The sequence below is a fragment of the Nilaparvata lugens genome, chromosome 5 (assembly GCF_014356525.2).
Source record: "Nilaparvata lugens isolate BPH chromosome 5, ASM1435652v1, whole genome shotgun sequence".
Lineage (NCBI taxonomy): Eukaryota > Metazoa > Arthropoda > Insecta > Hemiptera > Delphacidae > Nilaparvata > Nilaparvata lugens.
In genome coordinates this window covers 24834876-24852473 of record NC_052508.1, presented here as the reverse complement: position 1 = coordinate 24852473, position 17598 = coordinate 24834876, and the positions used below count along the sequence as shown (strand labels likewise).

The 17598-nt window shown below is 34.1% G+C and overlaps 1 protein-coding gene across 2 annotated transcripts in view; it reads left to right on the top strand.

The window, feature by feature from the left end:
- Window positions 1-17598, top strand: part of LOC111051975 (gamma-aminobutyric acid type B receptor subunit 2) — a 186640-nt gene that overhangs the window by 45111 nt on the left and 123931 nt on the right. The window contains exon 2 of one of the 2 annotated variants that reach the window (XM_039428014.1): window positions 6127-6193. The exons of the other annotated variant lie outside the window; for it this stretch is intronic. The gene's annotated coding sequence lies outside the window, so the exon portion shown is untranslated. The remainder of the gene's footprint in view (window positions 1-6126; window positions 6194-17598) is intronic. 2 annotated transcript variants of the gene reach the window in all.

The following is a 17598-nucleotide window of genomic DNA, read 5'->3' as shown; positions in this document are numbered from 1 at the left end:
AGTGATCAGTTATTGAAACTTTATTAATAGCTGATTTTATTGAATTAATGTCAACATTGTTTATAAATATGTGGTCAATCAGGGTGCTGCTAGTTATTGTTTGTCTAGTCGGTTTATCAATGCTGTTGATGAAACCATTTTCGTGAAGCATATTCAGGTATGAGTCAGTTTGCAAGTCATTGTTCAGTATGTTTATGTTTATATCCTCTATCAATATATTTGTTATACCTTTTCTCTTATTATTATTGAAATGGATATCAAGATTATCAATAAAATCAGGAATGTGTGAATCGTGATTACGATAAACAGCAAGGATCGAGTAATGTTTTCTATCATTCTGGAAGTTAATTTCCAAGGCATTTGACCCCACCAATGTTTATGCATCGACCTACTGCAGATAGTGACAAAGACACTCCATCGTTTCGGTTGCGCTTATCATCAGTTTGAAAAGTTGAATAGCCATCTAACTGTTTGTTATCATCTACATTGAGTCAAGTCTCAGTCAAAATGATAATGTCAAATTCACTATCCAATGAGTTGAGTCCTACCAGTAAGTTATCAATGTTCTCGTTGTAGCTTCTAATATTCAAATGAATCAGCTTCAAGCCTCTTTCATTTAGGCTGCAGAAATGATTAAAGGAATGAAATTAATGTATCATGCCTATTCATTACGTTATTCAGCCAGAGTTCTGCCCGCTCCGCCTTTTATCATCAAGTACAATGATAGTGTGCAGTTTATTTATGATAAAATGTAAGAATGTTATTGTTGAGAATTGAAAGGATTCTCTCTAGTTCAAGACGATCAATAGTTGAAGGAAGATTCGTATTTTATCAGAATCCGATAAGGCGGTCATGATGTTTGATTATTTACACCACTATTGCAGAGGTACTGAATAGGATAAAAAAGGTATCATACCTTTCGGTAGTTAATAGGTAAGGTAGTAAACTCTTCCCGGCAAAACTAATCTTCGTTCAACTCGAACGACAAGCCATTCGTGAGCAGAACGGTAATGTAAATATTAGAACGATTATTGAGCATGGTGAAGTGAATATGAATATTAAAAAGTATATGTATAATGCTGGATCATACACTTCACACATTACCGTACTAAGAATAATAAAAAACAAAATAAAAATAATAAATAATAGATGATAAATGATGAATGATGTGATTAATGCCAGCCGAAAGTTGAGTGGAATGGTAAATTGTCTCACCTAATTTATAATTGTAATTATATAATACACATGAATCATATACATTGATTAAGTGTTTCAACTTATTCAATGGATATTATTTATTGAAATCAATAAAGCAGGCAAGATTTTTATCCATTGATATTGGAATCGAAGGCAAATGTGCAATATTAAACTCGGAGACCTCACGCTCATCAATATCTAATAACAGTAGAATTAATATTATATAGCAATATCAGGATAAGTATGTAAATATTCTAAAATACCTTCCCTCTATCCATCCTGATAAACTAACACATACCTTTTTGCGGTTAAAGAAGTATCATAACTATAGAAATCCTAAGAGTAAACTTATTAATTCATATTCAACTTATATATTTTTACATTCAAGAAAAAGTTCAAGAAAGTTCATCTTCGACTGATAAGATATAATGATATAGTAACTGATTTAAAGAGTGACGTTGTAGAATAAGAAAACGATTAATTAGTGTGAATATTACCCCGATCACTTGGCTGTGGTGGTGATGATAGTGGCGGATTTGGGCGGCGATGCGGGCATGGTGGGGGCGGAAGCGGAGGTTGTGGCGGAAGCGGAGGTGGAGGCGGAGGCGGAGGCAGGGACAGCAGGGAACGAGGACGTACTCAGCTGGGCTGTGGCGGATGCGTGTCCACACATCACACTCTCCAACTCCTCCAGGCTGCCGATTCGATAAGTCCGTCCGATCGCGGTCAGCTTACATAGGATCCTTCCATTGAATTCAATTGAAGTTAGTTGATGATAGTTTGTGCTTAAACACCTTCTGATTCCATTGCTTTTCACTTTCCAACTCTTCAGAGATTGGTATTTAATTGGTATTCTATCCAGACGGTTTTGTATTTCTCTTCAATATCATTCTCAGTTTCTAATACAGTAAGGTAACACAAAATACTTTTTTTGATTGATAAAATTGGGATCAATAATTACTGATCACTGTAATGAGTTAAGAGTTATGATTACAATGCAATTGAGGCGCACATATAGTAATCTCTTCCTCTTCAATCGAAACCATATCAATATACATTCGCTGTTGTAGCCACAAGTCTTGAATGATACCTTCCATAACTTTTCATATTCTGTTGTGAAACTAAAAATGATGAAATAATTATTATTAAACGAGAATCCTGATTAAATTAAAGATTTTCGTTCAATAATAATTATTCATTAATTAGCATTTAAACAAATGCGATTTCCAATTTATTTCCATCTGATGAAATATTTTCAAACTTTTGGAATGTGAGGACAGATTAATTTTCAATACGTATCACGAGTTCCGATGATGCATGGTAAGATTCGAATCAATTGTCAGTTCAATCGATCTCTCTCACAAAGGCTGGAACGTTGTTTTCGGAGCTCAAACTTGGTTGAGGTTGTACCTGCGGGCCCTTTTCAGCTAAATAATTCGATCTAAAGACAAATGTAACTCTGTTACACTCTCGCTCAAAAATGATAGCCAGGGAAAAGCCATCAGCAAAGCAAAGCCATCAGCACTCATATTGTTCAGTATCCATGAATTTAGGCATGGAAATATTCATTCTACAGTTGTAGCACATCAGAAAAACGTGAAAAATAACGCGAGTTTCATGCATTGAAAAATTAACAAGTCCATTGGATTTCTCAATCCACAATACAGATTTTTTTCAAACTTATCTTCTATTACTCAGTACGGTATAAATTGTGCATAGATGAGGTGAACATAAATTTCAGTTGAATCTCTTGTAAAATTGGAATAGATTATAATCAAGCCTTGGTAGCCTTGGGGGTCTAGGGAAGCTTATCATAGCAGAAAATCGAAATTCTTCCTTTCCTTTGATTTAAAGATAGTTATTTTCATCTCTTTTCTGTATAGGGCTACTTCTTACAAATAATTATTCAAAAAGGGTACTGAGATTTTTATTTTTCTTTCTATTTCTAGTTATTTTTGTATTTCATGAACTACTATGGGTAAGTTTGGCTACTCAATACTATACTTCACACTTTGTGGCTCATAGGAATAGCCTTCTATCATCCATTCAAAAGTAAATTAACTCATTTCAGTTCCACTGTACCCATGTACAGTTCTATCCAAGTATAGATCTCTAGAACGAACCGGAATTATTTTGACATTCCAAGTACTACTCGAAGACTCGAGCTGTTATATTATGGTCTTCGTACCTTGTATCAACAGCCTGCAAATGTTGCGAACAAGGATGGTCGGTTACAGGCTGGTGAGAGTAGAGCTGGATTTATGAGAATTTCAGGGATAAAACATTTGCAGAGACCTTTGAGGATGCATATCCTCTCCTGTCCCTTCAACACTGTGGAGCTAAGTGCCCTCTACTGTTCACAGTGCTAAGTGTTTGTTCAGCAACTCCACTGGAATGAGGAATGACTATGACGCCAACTAAAACTGGCTTCATTCTAGATTACACCTCCAGACCATCAACGTCAGCTGTTCTAACTGGGGAGAATCATCCTAGCATACTTGAATTACAGTACTTGAATGCACTTGCCAATGATTTACAGCGCAATACCAGCATGTGATGAAATGTGCTTCAAAGTACGTTTTCGTGATGAACTTCATCCTCTCAGGGATATCTGCAAATCGTGAGTTGTTAGCCTATCAACTTCCAATCACAATATTATATCATCTTTTCCAACACTATCAATTGTACTCAATTTGTATTCAAATCCCCCTCTATAATTCCTTCAACGTTTTTCTTCTCCTACCTATTAACTCATCGAATTAATGTTACTCCTTTGCTACTAATCAACAAATATTCATTGCTGGTCAATTTGAGTCTTCAATAATATTCATGGATTAGCAATATTATTGACAAGTTTCTGAGAAACAAAGAAATAGAAATAGAAATAGACTCTGACTAGGAGAAAAATTCTCATTTTATAATTATGCTTCAATACTTCTTCCTCTTGATAGTCCTCCACTGTTCATTTTATACATGCCACCACATGACTACTAGCGGGACCTCCTATTTAGGTATTTAGGAGGTCCTGCTACTAGCTAGATTCATGTTATATTGTTCTTTGCGAAAAGCAGAAATGTTTTGTAATAATTTGAGCTAGGCTTACATAATTTTATTCGTTAGAGGAGCAGTATCACATCCACTTTGAATCTGTTTTCTGCTTCTTCCAAAGAGAGAAATTGATATAATTAAAACCAATATAAAAACATGACCCTTTTCATCTAAAACGTTTTACAACTTTAAATAAAAAGGGTGCTTTAAGTTTTTGATAATTGAAACAGAGTAGCCCATACAAGTGGAGTGATTTTACAAGTTAAGTGATTTTAGAGAAATTGGGATTTGAAAAGATGAAAGTTCTCTTTTCAGATTCAGATAAATTCCATAAACATCATCATAATTATTACGGGTTATGATGTGTTCTAGATGGTGCCATAGGGTACGTCTCCTTCAAGAATAACAATCATTGATATTTTTTTATTTATGGTTATAGAGAGTAGAGTGATTTGTAAAGCTTTGGAGTTTCTCAGCTTTCGACGGAGTGAAATTCATGTTAAATGGCGCTTTGCAGCGAAGGAATTAGCAGCAGTTATATATCTATTACAAGCTCAGAATGTTCCCGACAGTAAATCTCAGTTACATTGATGTTGTTTGTGAGGAGCAAGATTGCTTTATAATTGAATCTAGACCACTCTACTCATTTCCTCCAAGCAGAGGAATAGAACAGTATCACATTCAAAGAACTATTCAATCAGATTATGTATTCTCGTGTGAATTTTATAGTGATGGCATCATTTAACTTTTTAGATAGCTCCATGAGTAATGAAGTTTTATCAATGCCATTCATAACATTATTCAAAGTATAGTATGTTTATTTTGTAAGGATGTTATACTATGAGCATATATACACTATATTAAATAAATTATGATATGAATACAATTTTTATGACTGTGGATACGATTATAGTTGTTACTTGAATGTTCGAGGCTATTTGAGAATAACTGCTATTAGAAAAATCATACTTTGGTTGAATGTTTCCTTACATTAAATTTTCTTGTATCTTGTTCTTTGATCTCATTTTCTCATTGGATTGAAAAACTGGGAGAAATTCGAAGAAAATTCACTAAGAGGGTAGAGGAAACATTTTTGAAGATGGAATTCAGTTCCAAATGCCGATTCCCGTATCCAATGACATGGGCTGTGCTTGTAAAGTAGACGACAATCTGAACGTATTTTTCGCTACCAGCGTCCTGGCTATCGAGGTGGAACACTTTTTCTCTTGCTGTTTGTCTCTTGAAAAAAGAAAAGTCGTGAGTATGTTGAAGGAGAAAGCATAGTGAAAAGGAAGTAGAGCATGCGATGAGAACAAAAGGTCGTCCCAACGAAAGAGGGAGAAGAAAGAGGAAAAATTAGGGGAAGGGGTGGTAGGAAAAAATCGACGGTAACTAGCTTCCAAACTCTGCAGTGAGCAGAGAGTTTGCTGACGACAGGAAAAGTGAAGGGTTGAGAATTCACGCGCATGCGTAGATGGGGATTGGCTATATTCATACACCTTTCACCTTTCATGGTCACCACCTATCCCCAGCAGCACTCTCTCAATTCTTCCTCTCTATTCTCCCCCTCATACTGCTCTTCATGAAGCTCCATTGACTAATGTAGTTGTCTCGCTTGGATGACCCTACAAGTAGTGTTCACCTATATACCGGGTTCAAACCGATTATCCCTGTAAAAACTGTGGGAACTCTCTAGGGCCAGAAGAGCAGCCAGACCACTTCCAATAAAACATGACACTCCTGTGCATTATATTTTCTCTTGTAACCTTTCAACAAAGATTTTTCTACAAACTTCATTCATTACATCGTTCAACTAATTTTTCCAATGCTGGTAGTTGTCGGATGTGTATTCATCAAAAATGCTCTCTTATTCATTCACAGATCCAAAACAGCGAGAATGTGAAGAGTGAATCCAATCACCAAAGAATCACGGAAGGTGTTCGAAAAGGTTAAATTAGTTATATCTGGAATGGAGTATCACACAAGAGAAACGTAAATAATTATGTCACTGTTACTTATCATTGTGCTTGATAATGAATCATCAGCTGATGATTATTCATTCGATAATACTCGATAATTCATTCATCAATAATCTCCATCAACAGTCAAAACTGCTTATGGACAATAAAGACCGAAAAAAAGTATTTTCCATTTGCTTCATTATCTTCATTTGGTTTTTGCTATCTTCATTCGCCTTATATAATTTGTTCGTCCACCCGGAATCTCACAAAAATTTTCGGACACAATACAAAACTGTAGATTTGATAACTCAATCACACCTTCCATTATCCTCGTGAAAACCCAGGAATGATGTTGGAATCATTCTAAGCCAAAAAATTTATTTATCCTCCATAACTTGTGACTGAAACGAGAATCAATCTACTACAACAGGTTCTCTTCGACGTAGGAGTAAGTCATCCTAAAAATCTAATACAATGCAGCTGAAGTACAAAATTTGATTCGACTAATAACAAGCCGTTCACTTCCCTGCACCGAGGAAAACTTTGAATGGAACTCATCATTCATCAGAAGATTGGAAACAATATATCTGGATTCATTCAAGAACTACTTTCTCATTTTGTCTATTATTTATATATTTTTTTTAGTGTCTCATCAAACTTAATTGCGTTATAACTATTCCACTCAAATTCTTCAATAGCCAAAAATATTTAATATGAAATTAATGTATCATAAAAAGATTCCTCAAAACGAGACTTGTACTCAAGTACATCCTTCCACAAAAGTGATCCAACTTTAAATCTAACACAATAACAATCACCAAAATCTACTTGAATTTTCCTGAGTGCTTATCAATGAGTTCTTGAGAGAATGTTAGAAGATTGTAGATTACATGCACTCCATACATTTTTTTTTCAAAAATGACAATCATCAGTTTCTCTATTGGGTAGGCGTGTTAACAGCCATGGTTATTGTTTTGTCCATCATTTGACAAACGTACAGCTTCGAAGAATGTAGAACTCAAATAGAGTCGTTTCAACTCTTCAATGCTTATGAAATGTTGTAAAAAGTGGAGTGACATTTTGTTTGGCTTTCAATGAAACACATAAATGTGCATAAATAGGCGACTGGTCGAGAATGGAGCTAATTGACGGGCTGAGTGCGCTCATTCCATTAGTCAGATGGAGGCAGAGTTGGTTTACTGTTGGAAGGGCCGCTGTCGCTTTTGCCACTCCGCTGTCGTTTGCAAACTGATAACGTCGTCTGTGTGAAACTAAACAAGCGTTCGGTTTTGCCATCATAGACAGAATATTACGACAGTGGATAGTGTTCGTTTCATCGAGGCTGAAAATTACTAAACCACCCTCAGCGCCGATAATGCCATAGAATGGCAACGCTTTGCTATCACTATCAAACTTTCAAACTCTGTGTCCTCACCCTTTCTCTCTCTAAATTACCCCATTTCTCACTCACTTATAACATGCCATTACTATTTCATTTTATCCAATCATTTTCCGTTCCCCCTCTTGCTCTTGATCAAATCTTCTCACTTCAGCTCTCTTTTATCTTCATCTCACTCTCTCCCAATCTCCATCTAATTAGTGCTTTTACTCCTGCTCTCTGGACCATATCAAACAGACCAACAGCTCCAGGCGCCAAATATGAATAGCAACGTGGAAGTACAGATTCGGGAACCCACTTGTTGCTCACCATTACAATTTCCCCAATAATGACAGCAACAGGTATTTGCTAACATAGGAAGGATTTCTAGCTATTATTGAAACAACTCCATCTATTGTTTAACATATAAATACTATTCACTATTGACTACAAATCCAACTTTAGTTGTTACATAATAGCTCACTTGAACAGTGGAAAAAATAATAATCATAGATTCTTTCATCCTCTGCTCTTTGATATTCCCATGTTAAGGAATGTTTTAGTCGAATTATTGGACCATTCCCACTCAGCTTGGCCGGGTGAGTATGTACCTACACTAGCTACCATTATAGCTTATGGGAATTTTCACGATTCACTGTCACTGCTGTGTGTAAGCCCAGCTTAAAGCATTGATTTGCTTCAATCTTCCATTCGAACCACACAAAAATAAATCGTCGCCTGCAATATTAAGCTTTTGATAATTGTGACAATTTCATTTTAGAAAAAATATGTTTGTCATAATATGAGTCATAAATATGGCTACACTCCATTTTTCCTTATTTTTAAAATTATTTAAATCAATGTGGTTCGATATTCACATTTGACTAGCAAAATATAATCTCCCGAAATTATGGTTCATATTTCCGATGAATATTAATATAATGTTGGGAGAATATCAACAAGTAATACGTTTTTGATTGATAATACTGTATTAGGAGCAGTGCATTGTTGCTGTTTTGGAAGCTATTGGAAACACCATAATCACTCAACTCGTCATTTTCTTTTATTGGTTGAATTCACCCAACTGAACAGGAATATCCAAAGTACTCGACGTAGTCTTGTATCTCAATGTGAATCAATAGCTACCCTTAAGACTCAGCACACGGCGTATGAGGACTAATGATTTCTCAGTTGACAAACAATAATTAGGAGCTATAGATCACAACTTGTACTTGATACACCCACACGATGCGATGAATTGACTTGCTGATTAGCCGTGGCCATTTGGCTTCTGTGCTGCACCTGGAGTGATTTAGCATGGAATTGATCCCAGCTCTGGGCGAAGCTATGCTGACTGTCAGTATTGCTGATGAAGAACATCAATGATTGGCATTCAAATACTGCTGACTGATTGAATTGAATTCGACTACAGGCAACCAGCCAATCACACCATTCTTACTGGCAAATGCTTTTCATTGGTCTGTGAAATTCACCCACACAACCAATCAAAGTACCAGGGGCTACTTTAAAGTGGATAGATTATTGACTGTGGGAAATGTATCATCTTGAGAAATTGAATTCAATCAATAACATCATTTTATTAGCCATAAAATTACAATGCGAATAGACGGAATTAGAGGAAGATATAAATCCATAACAGAATAGTTACAACAAAAATGAGTTGAAGATTAATATGCAAGGATACAAATGATAATAATAATATATTCAAATGCTTGGAAAACTACAAATATCAATGCATGAAGAGTCATGCATATCAATAGAATATTATAATCTTCTAAAATGGCTCCTAATTATGGCTGGACTGGAAGAAAAAGAGAATAAATTGGTTGTTATACGTGATTATTGTTATCCGATTTATTCGTCAGTATTGGTATAATTAGGTGAACTCTTTTTTTTAATACATCTTTATTGCCCATAAAAACAAAATACAAAATATAAACTCACAAAAGAAATATTCTAGATTATAGTATTATGCTATTTTACAAATAAATTAAAGTTACATGGCACCACCCAGCAAGGGCAAAACCCTGACCGCTGAGTGAGAGTATCAGCTGTTACAATATGTGACAATATAAAAATTTATTTACTAATAATCAAAGCTACAAAAAATCGAAGTTTAACAATAAATTACTAGTAATTATAATATTTGACTGATGTCGAAGAAAAATTTTGTGTATCACCCACTTATTTATCTGTTCCATCCTCTTTCTACCCCTATTAGAAAGAGATTCTGACTATGCATTCTTTTACAGGTAGATTCTTCTGAATGGAATTGAGTGGGATTATCCAGTATAACGTGTACGAACAAAAATCAGTTAACTGCTCAAGAAGCAACATTGAAATAACTTCCGCTATATTACAAGTGTATATCAAACGAGTACACGAGTAGAGAAGAATATTTGAGATTATTTTTATCCAAGAAAAACTTATGGAAAGTACCAGTACATACTTATGACGATTGAAATATTTTCACAACATAGAAAAAATCTTTCAAGCGATCTTTTTGAGAATAACGGCGTGGAAGTTAATGGAAAAGGGCGAGCTCAAGAGAGAACAATCTATGGCCAAGATCGAGAATGGAAGATGACAAGGGAGATATAGAGAGAAGAGAGAAGGAAATGAAATACTAAGAAAGGAGAAAAAAGACAGTTCCAGTGGAAAGGAGAACGAGTGGAAGAGTGAACAGCTATTGAAAAGCGAGTCTATCATATTACCAAAGATCAAATCGATAACTGACAGAGTAATTGAGATATATGGATGGAGTATCATCTTCCATTTATTGCTCTCTGGAAATACACATTTCGTTCCGCCAAACAATCTCTAGTCTTGAAGTTTCATATTTTACCATTAAACTGACGCATCGTGTCGTAAAACGCATCAATGTTCATTAAAAAACCATAATACTATTCGATAGGGATAATGTACACCATAAAACATATCAGGTAATTGATTATATCTGAAAATTGAAAATGAATTTGTGTCACTATCATCATCATCATCATCATCTGACTTCAATGTTCTTGTCTCGTTGTGAAGAGTAGAGCGCAGTTATAAACCACAGCCTCCTCTGTCAGAATAAATTCTGTCCTGTCGTGACAGCAAGATATCGGTGTGAAAACGTCCAATGGCTGGACGTTGGTCGAATAGTATTATCATATTGTAAACAACATAATAAACATACATAACTGAATACATACTGTGAAATCCTGTTCCCGAGGGGACACAGATGAAACAGAAAAATAATGATAGATTTTGGAAGTATACGTTGAAATGATTGGTCATGTTGATATTTTTGTATGGTTATGCGATAGCATAGGCCGTGGCAAAAGCAATAGGATATCAGCAGAACGAACAGTATATACTAAAAATATTTGATTTGAAAAGTAATTTCTTAAACTGGTAGGTTGTCGGTCTATAAAGTAGCCGATATTGGAACTACAATCTTCTGAATTGCTTCTGAAATCACTGCTGGATCCAATACACCTCAGTATGGTAGATTGATGGCAGTCGATCTGATTTAATTTCAGAGAATATTTCCAATACAATGTTTTGCTACTTGATGTGAATATCGACTACCATCTACCACCAGATTGAATAATGTTCTAATACTAATTATGATATTCAATAATATCTGACTACTATAAAGCAAGTCGTGTCTTGCACGATTGATATGTGTCAGTTGAGAAAGAACGGATTCGAAGGTTGTCACGTTATTTTTTATATTTAAATAACGATTAGCCTCCTGCTTGGCATCAGTCGGTAAAGCATGAGATTTGATATAATTATATAATTAGGTCGTGGTTTTCTAATAGTATTCAGTCTTAAATCTTTCTAGGTCTAGGTATGGCTTCTCCTATAACTCTTGTAATTCAATAAAAATTAATATATATAAATATGATACTTATACAATAGTGTTGAGGAATAATAAATAAATTGCACACCATAAATGTTTCATACATATATTACACAAATAATGCAAAAAATAAATCGAGGCAAAAAATATATATAGAGCGATAAAAAATATAATATAAAAATAGAACAATAATTGAAATCAATAAAAATATCACAGGCTAAACTTTATATTCTAGATTTATGGCACGAATCATTACCATGTGCCTTTATCTTAAAATCATATGCATTCTGTTGCATGTAGCTGCGATATGCGCTTGCTAATACTTGTCGACTTGGACAATTCAATTAAAAATGTGTGCTTTAAGATCAGCTTGATAAATTAGCCACTAATAATCCAAATATATATATATTAAAATCTCTAGTACTTAGTAGATTTCTTTGTATCGAATATATATTTTTATCTCAGGGTGCAAGATTCGGCACCTGACGGAATAGGTAGAGCCATTCATCTAATGAATTAGATTTGTAACAAACTATCGCAAATTGTATTGCAAAAAATTAAATATCATATGCATATGTTTTAATAGCCTAGATTTTGTACTTCTTTGATTTAATAGAAATTTCTGAAATATTGATCTATATTTTTCTTTCAAATAAATACCTTTAATACTAATTTTACTTGCGCAAGTATTACTCTTATTAATTTCTTAATTTATAATAAAAACCCTTTCGGCGAGCTAGCTTTGATCATCAGATTAATTCGAAGCACTAGGGCGCCCATCACTAATTCAATATTAATCACTCACGTGTCGAAAATCTTCTTGTAAGCCGTCGATGTCGGTCCAACTCCATGTGGTCCGGGAATATGGTAGCCGGAATCGTCTCCTCCAAGGGGTTATAAATTTAATTAAAAATGAAAATGACTTCTGCTTCACAATAGCATCACGAAGTCTTTTAAGAAATTTAATAATTTACTTTAACTTTGACTTTTACAAAATCATATCAAGGTACTACGCTCTACAATATTTGGAGTCCTCTCCTGGTGGCATTTGGTTGGCGAGTTCTCGGTTCTCCTTTCTCAAGTTTTACAGATCCTATTTCCGACTTTCAAATTAGCATAAAATTTAAATATCTTAGTCCTCCGCCATTTAGGTTCAAATAGATCTTACAAAAAATACCAAAATATTGCTTAGATTGTATGATTAATAATTTCTTTGCTTTCGAGCCATCTCGATAACATAGACTATATAACAATTCAACATAGATTCCTATCATTTATAGAAATATATATAAATATTTTTGAATTGGCCTAGAATTGCCGCCTATTAACTGCCGTTTTACTATTGGTGCATGCAAATTTTATTCGGTATTCATGCGCCTGGTACCTCTTATTTCCTGAATACATTAAATTATTTTTATTTGGTTTTTTATTTATGCTCTTTACATGCTAGCTAATATTCTATACATTAATATTAATTCCATGCTACTTAATAATTAGCCACGTGATCAGGTGTTTTTTCACATTGCACACCATCTGATTGCAATAAAGCTCTGCCAAGGGGTTTTGGTCAGATTCTACGTTCCTCGGTTTGATCGATCTCTAGATCACCGATCCGTGAATACATGTACATAACCTCAATCTTCAAATATTTTATATAATAATCTATTTATGAGCAATAAAATTCCTTCAAATCCTTTTTTAGGTTTTTGTACCATTTAGCCAGAACAAGCTGATGCTATCTAATCTTAGTTATTATCTATTTGGCGATATTAGCCAGTTACTTTATTTTCAGACCTATTACTGTTTCTGTTAGGGCTTTTTATCTACCCAGATTTAATACTTTACAAGGTGTAATGAAATAAATCCAGAGAAGTGAACGGACAATATAAAAGTATATTACTGGAATCGTTATAAATAATCAAATAGCGAAAATTTGAATTTGCAGATAAATTGGTTAGACAAAATGTATATAAGAACTGATGATGAATAAATAATAAATAGTAATGAGATTGAATTTTAAAATAGAAAATTACTGTGTAGGAATGTAATGATATTAAACTGATTAAATAAACCAAATGATAGCCCTTGGTAAGGGTTATGAAACATTTAGAAGTAGGTAGCACAACTAGGTTCTTACAAAAGTTATAATTTGATGATATTATAAATGAATAGAAAAATTAATACCTCAGGGTGAGGTTCCTCTAAGGAAATTGACCCTTTAACTAAGTACAGCGTAAATATTAAATAAATCTTACTTATTAAGTAGGACTTATTCATATGATTTTTGGTACCCTTAAGCTACAGTCATGACTTTTCCCAAAATGATGAATTTATACGCTGTATAATTTCCGCAGAATAGCGGGGATCCTCTTTGAGATATTCAAATAACTTACGTGGCCTTTTGTTTCCGTTTCGGTAGTTGAAATATATTCGGCCGTAGAATATTTCCTACAGGCTGGATCCTTCACGCGTGGCGAAATTCGTTGATAAGACCTCACTATTAAAACTTTAGGGACTCTTTAGATGAAATTGTAAAAATTAATATCACATTATGATTCTAGGGACTTTAGAACAACTTTCAAAACAGAAAAAAACAAATATTAAATTACATTAAGACATAAATTAAAGCTTTAAAAATTTTAGTATGTTGACCAGGTCTGTATCACGATGATTCGTAAAATTGTCTCAATTTCCACCTGGGTTTCTTCTAAGAAATTATTGCTCTCCAAATTTGCATACTAATTCGGGATTGGTCAGATCCCATAACGTAAGAAATACGCCAATTGAGTAGTGCAAATAGATACAACTTTAAATCTTTTATTGAAGTAAGTTCCGTATTGTATGCTGTTCTAAATTACCAGAATGTTCCTTATAACAATATGAAAACACATAATCGCGAATACAAGAGCATGAATAGATTAATGAGAAGGTAATGAAAGTGGTTTAAATAGAACTCATACTGGCGCTAATTTTGTGAGCTTCAAATAGCTAATGCGCAGATTTGTGAAACGTAGAACATAAGTATTAAAAAGAAAGAAAAGCATAAATTGATATAATAATGAACATGCTTGTAACATCAACAATGAATATTTTCTTTTGTTACATTGTTTTTTATATGTTTAAGGGCCGTTTGCACAGTGTAAGTTTAAGCTAAAGCTTAAACCAAATCTGGATTTTTTTTGGTTTAAACTAAAATTCCGTTTGCACAGTATTAGTTTAATCTCTGTATTGAGTTTAAACTCTGGGAAAGTTTAAACCTCCAAAGCAGGAGGTTTAAACCAAATAATTTGATTAACTTGACATCTGTAAAGATTTGATGGGGAAACAGCTTATAGTAAATTATTTTTCGACGGTTGTTTTTAATGCTTCTGTAGACGATAATTATTATTAGGTTATAGTGAATCATTATTTGAATGTAAAAATAATTGTAATGGAGGAATTGATAGAAGTTTTTAATGCGATTGATAAAGATGACTGCGAAGAAATTTTGAAACTGAGAAAAATTGGGCAAAAACAAATAATTTGAATTTATGGGATTTATTGATTGAATAAACCACTTGATAGAAAATAAGACAATTTTTAACAGTGGTCTTATATATTTTCTGGTGCCAACTAAACATAATTTTTTAAAGGATTTCTTGATCGCTTTTCACTTCTAGAACCGTACAGCTTACAACTCTGTGGATTTGAACAAGAACAAGAAAATACTAAAATAGTAGCTACATAATCTCAAATTACTGATGGTTTGTAAAAAAATAACAAATTTCCTGTAAAAATCAGAACATTCTATTACCAACTTAACGCTAAACTAGTTTAACTTAAACTGGATTAGTAAATTCACTTAGAAAACCGAATCAAGTTTAAACTTTTGGATTAACTTAATTAACTTAATCGAGTTTAGCAATCTATACTGTGCAAACGGCACTAAATGTCAATCCGTAAAGCCGCGTTTACACCAGAGTTGGCAACAAAAAATTGCCAACTTCGATTGCAGACGCTAGTTGCCGATGGAAGTCTGCAACTTGTACTTGCAACCTGGGCACATAGTTTGTTTTTAGGTCTGCAACCTGCAACTTGCAACTAAACTTTATAGTATGTAGAAAATCAGACAGTATGTAGAATGTCGAGTGCTGAAGAGGTTGTTCTTGCTGCGGCAGCGTGTGTTATTTTATCAAAATGTAAAAAACCGAGAAGATACTGGGTTCGACCTTCATTGCAGGCAAGAGCAAAGTATAGCGGCAGCGATCTTTTAAATGATTTGAATCGAGATGATAGATGATAGAATCGAGATGATAGTCAGATCCTTTGACGGGAGAATTGAGATGCGATGGCAGTGTAAAAAACTTTTTAAGAATGTCAAGTGACGATTTTGAAAGTTTAATTGTTGGTATTGGACAGATAATTAGTAAACAGGATACTAACTACAGGAAAGAAATTCCAGTGCGAGAAAGATTGGCTATTACATTGCGCTTTTTGGCGAGTGGCGACTCTTATACTAGTCTCAGTTATTTGTCCAGCTTTTTTTCCAAAAGTGCGATATCTATTTTAGTGTCAGAGGTTATCCTGATTGTTTTGATTATTGTAGAAGAAAGGGTTCAATAAGCGGTAAATCATAATAATCACAGAAATTGGCAATTTACAAGATTCAAGTAGAATTCAAGCTTTGATATTGAAAGATCTTGGATCTAGGTAGACCTACTTGATATTGAGAATAAGTTGATATAAGAGAGATTGGTGATTAGATTTTATCGTCATATTAAAACTTGTGATTGTTTCACATTTCTGTCTGTATTTATTGGGTTTCAAGTTAGTTGAATTTGTAACACGTGATAATCGGTCCTCATGAATAAACAAAGTATATCATTTTCACTTACCGTACTGCTCTCAAAACTGGAAAATGGAACAATTTTTCAGAAATAATATTATATGCAGCTTCAAATAAAATGAAAAAAAAACTTAACAGAGAACTCAGTACATTATGAGTACTGGAATGCATGAGTTTTATAAAGGTTATTACAATGAGCTGCAATCATACAGAGGAGAATATTTTTCTGAAATACAGACATGGAGGTTTTAGAGATCTGTTCTCCAGCTCAATTATTGTCGTTCGTACGACTCGGTGGATGCTCAGGTGGAGCAGGTTGTTATTTCCACAGTGTGCATGGCATTTCCGTTAGAGAATTGTCACATTGGCCAATTGGAGAATTGGAATTGATATGAGAGTGTTGATGATGAAGGCATCATTGGAGGGATTACACTGCACAGTAGAGCTGCTACGATATTGGAAATTTTTCAAGCAGAACTTCATCCGGTAGAGAAGAGAATGGAAAACGTATTGATAAAAAAATCCCCACGGCTTATCCCCAGCATCAACGTTACTTCCCGACGAACGTGTTAGAAAAAAGGCGAAATAACGCTGCACGAAAAAACTCGTTTTCGAATTTTATGTGACTTACATTCAATGTTTGGAGAATACAATGTTATATTAATATTCTTTCATGGGGAGAGTGAAACTGAAAATAGATTGGAATCTGCACGGGATCTCGTTTTATTCACATATTTTTTTTGTCCATTGTTCATCAATAGTTCATTGTACAAGTGTTCCATCCATATTTTTCTGTAATAATGATGATTAGGTTGAAGTGTTCACTTACTCATTCATGCTTAAATGATCAACACTATCGAATTCATATCAGTTACCTCCAGTATTCAACAATACTCATCTATCAAGTTTCATTTTTCTGTTGAAATTCGTTCAAATCAATTGCTAATAGGGATGTCAATCCCGGTATTCCGGGATTATCGAATATCAATCCCGGGATCCCTGGACTGATCCCATGATTGGCAAAAATCAGTTTCATGCATTTTCAACCAATTGTTCCTCCTCAATTACATGTTCAGTAACAGTATGTTTAGATGAAAAAGGGCTCATTAAAGAGGGAGAGGATATTATTGAAATGGAAAAATAGTTAAAGATAATATTAAAATTGAACATTCTATTTCTATAAATGTTTTCAAGATTAAAGTTTTTTAAAAGCTGAACCACTTGTGCCGGGCACTCTCTTTAATTCAGGCCTTTTCCCAAGTTATAATAGTAAATTTAATACGCAATAGACTAGAGCCATTATTGTAAGTGAGTT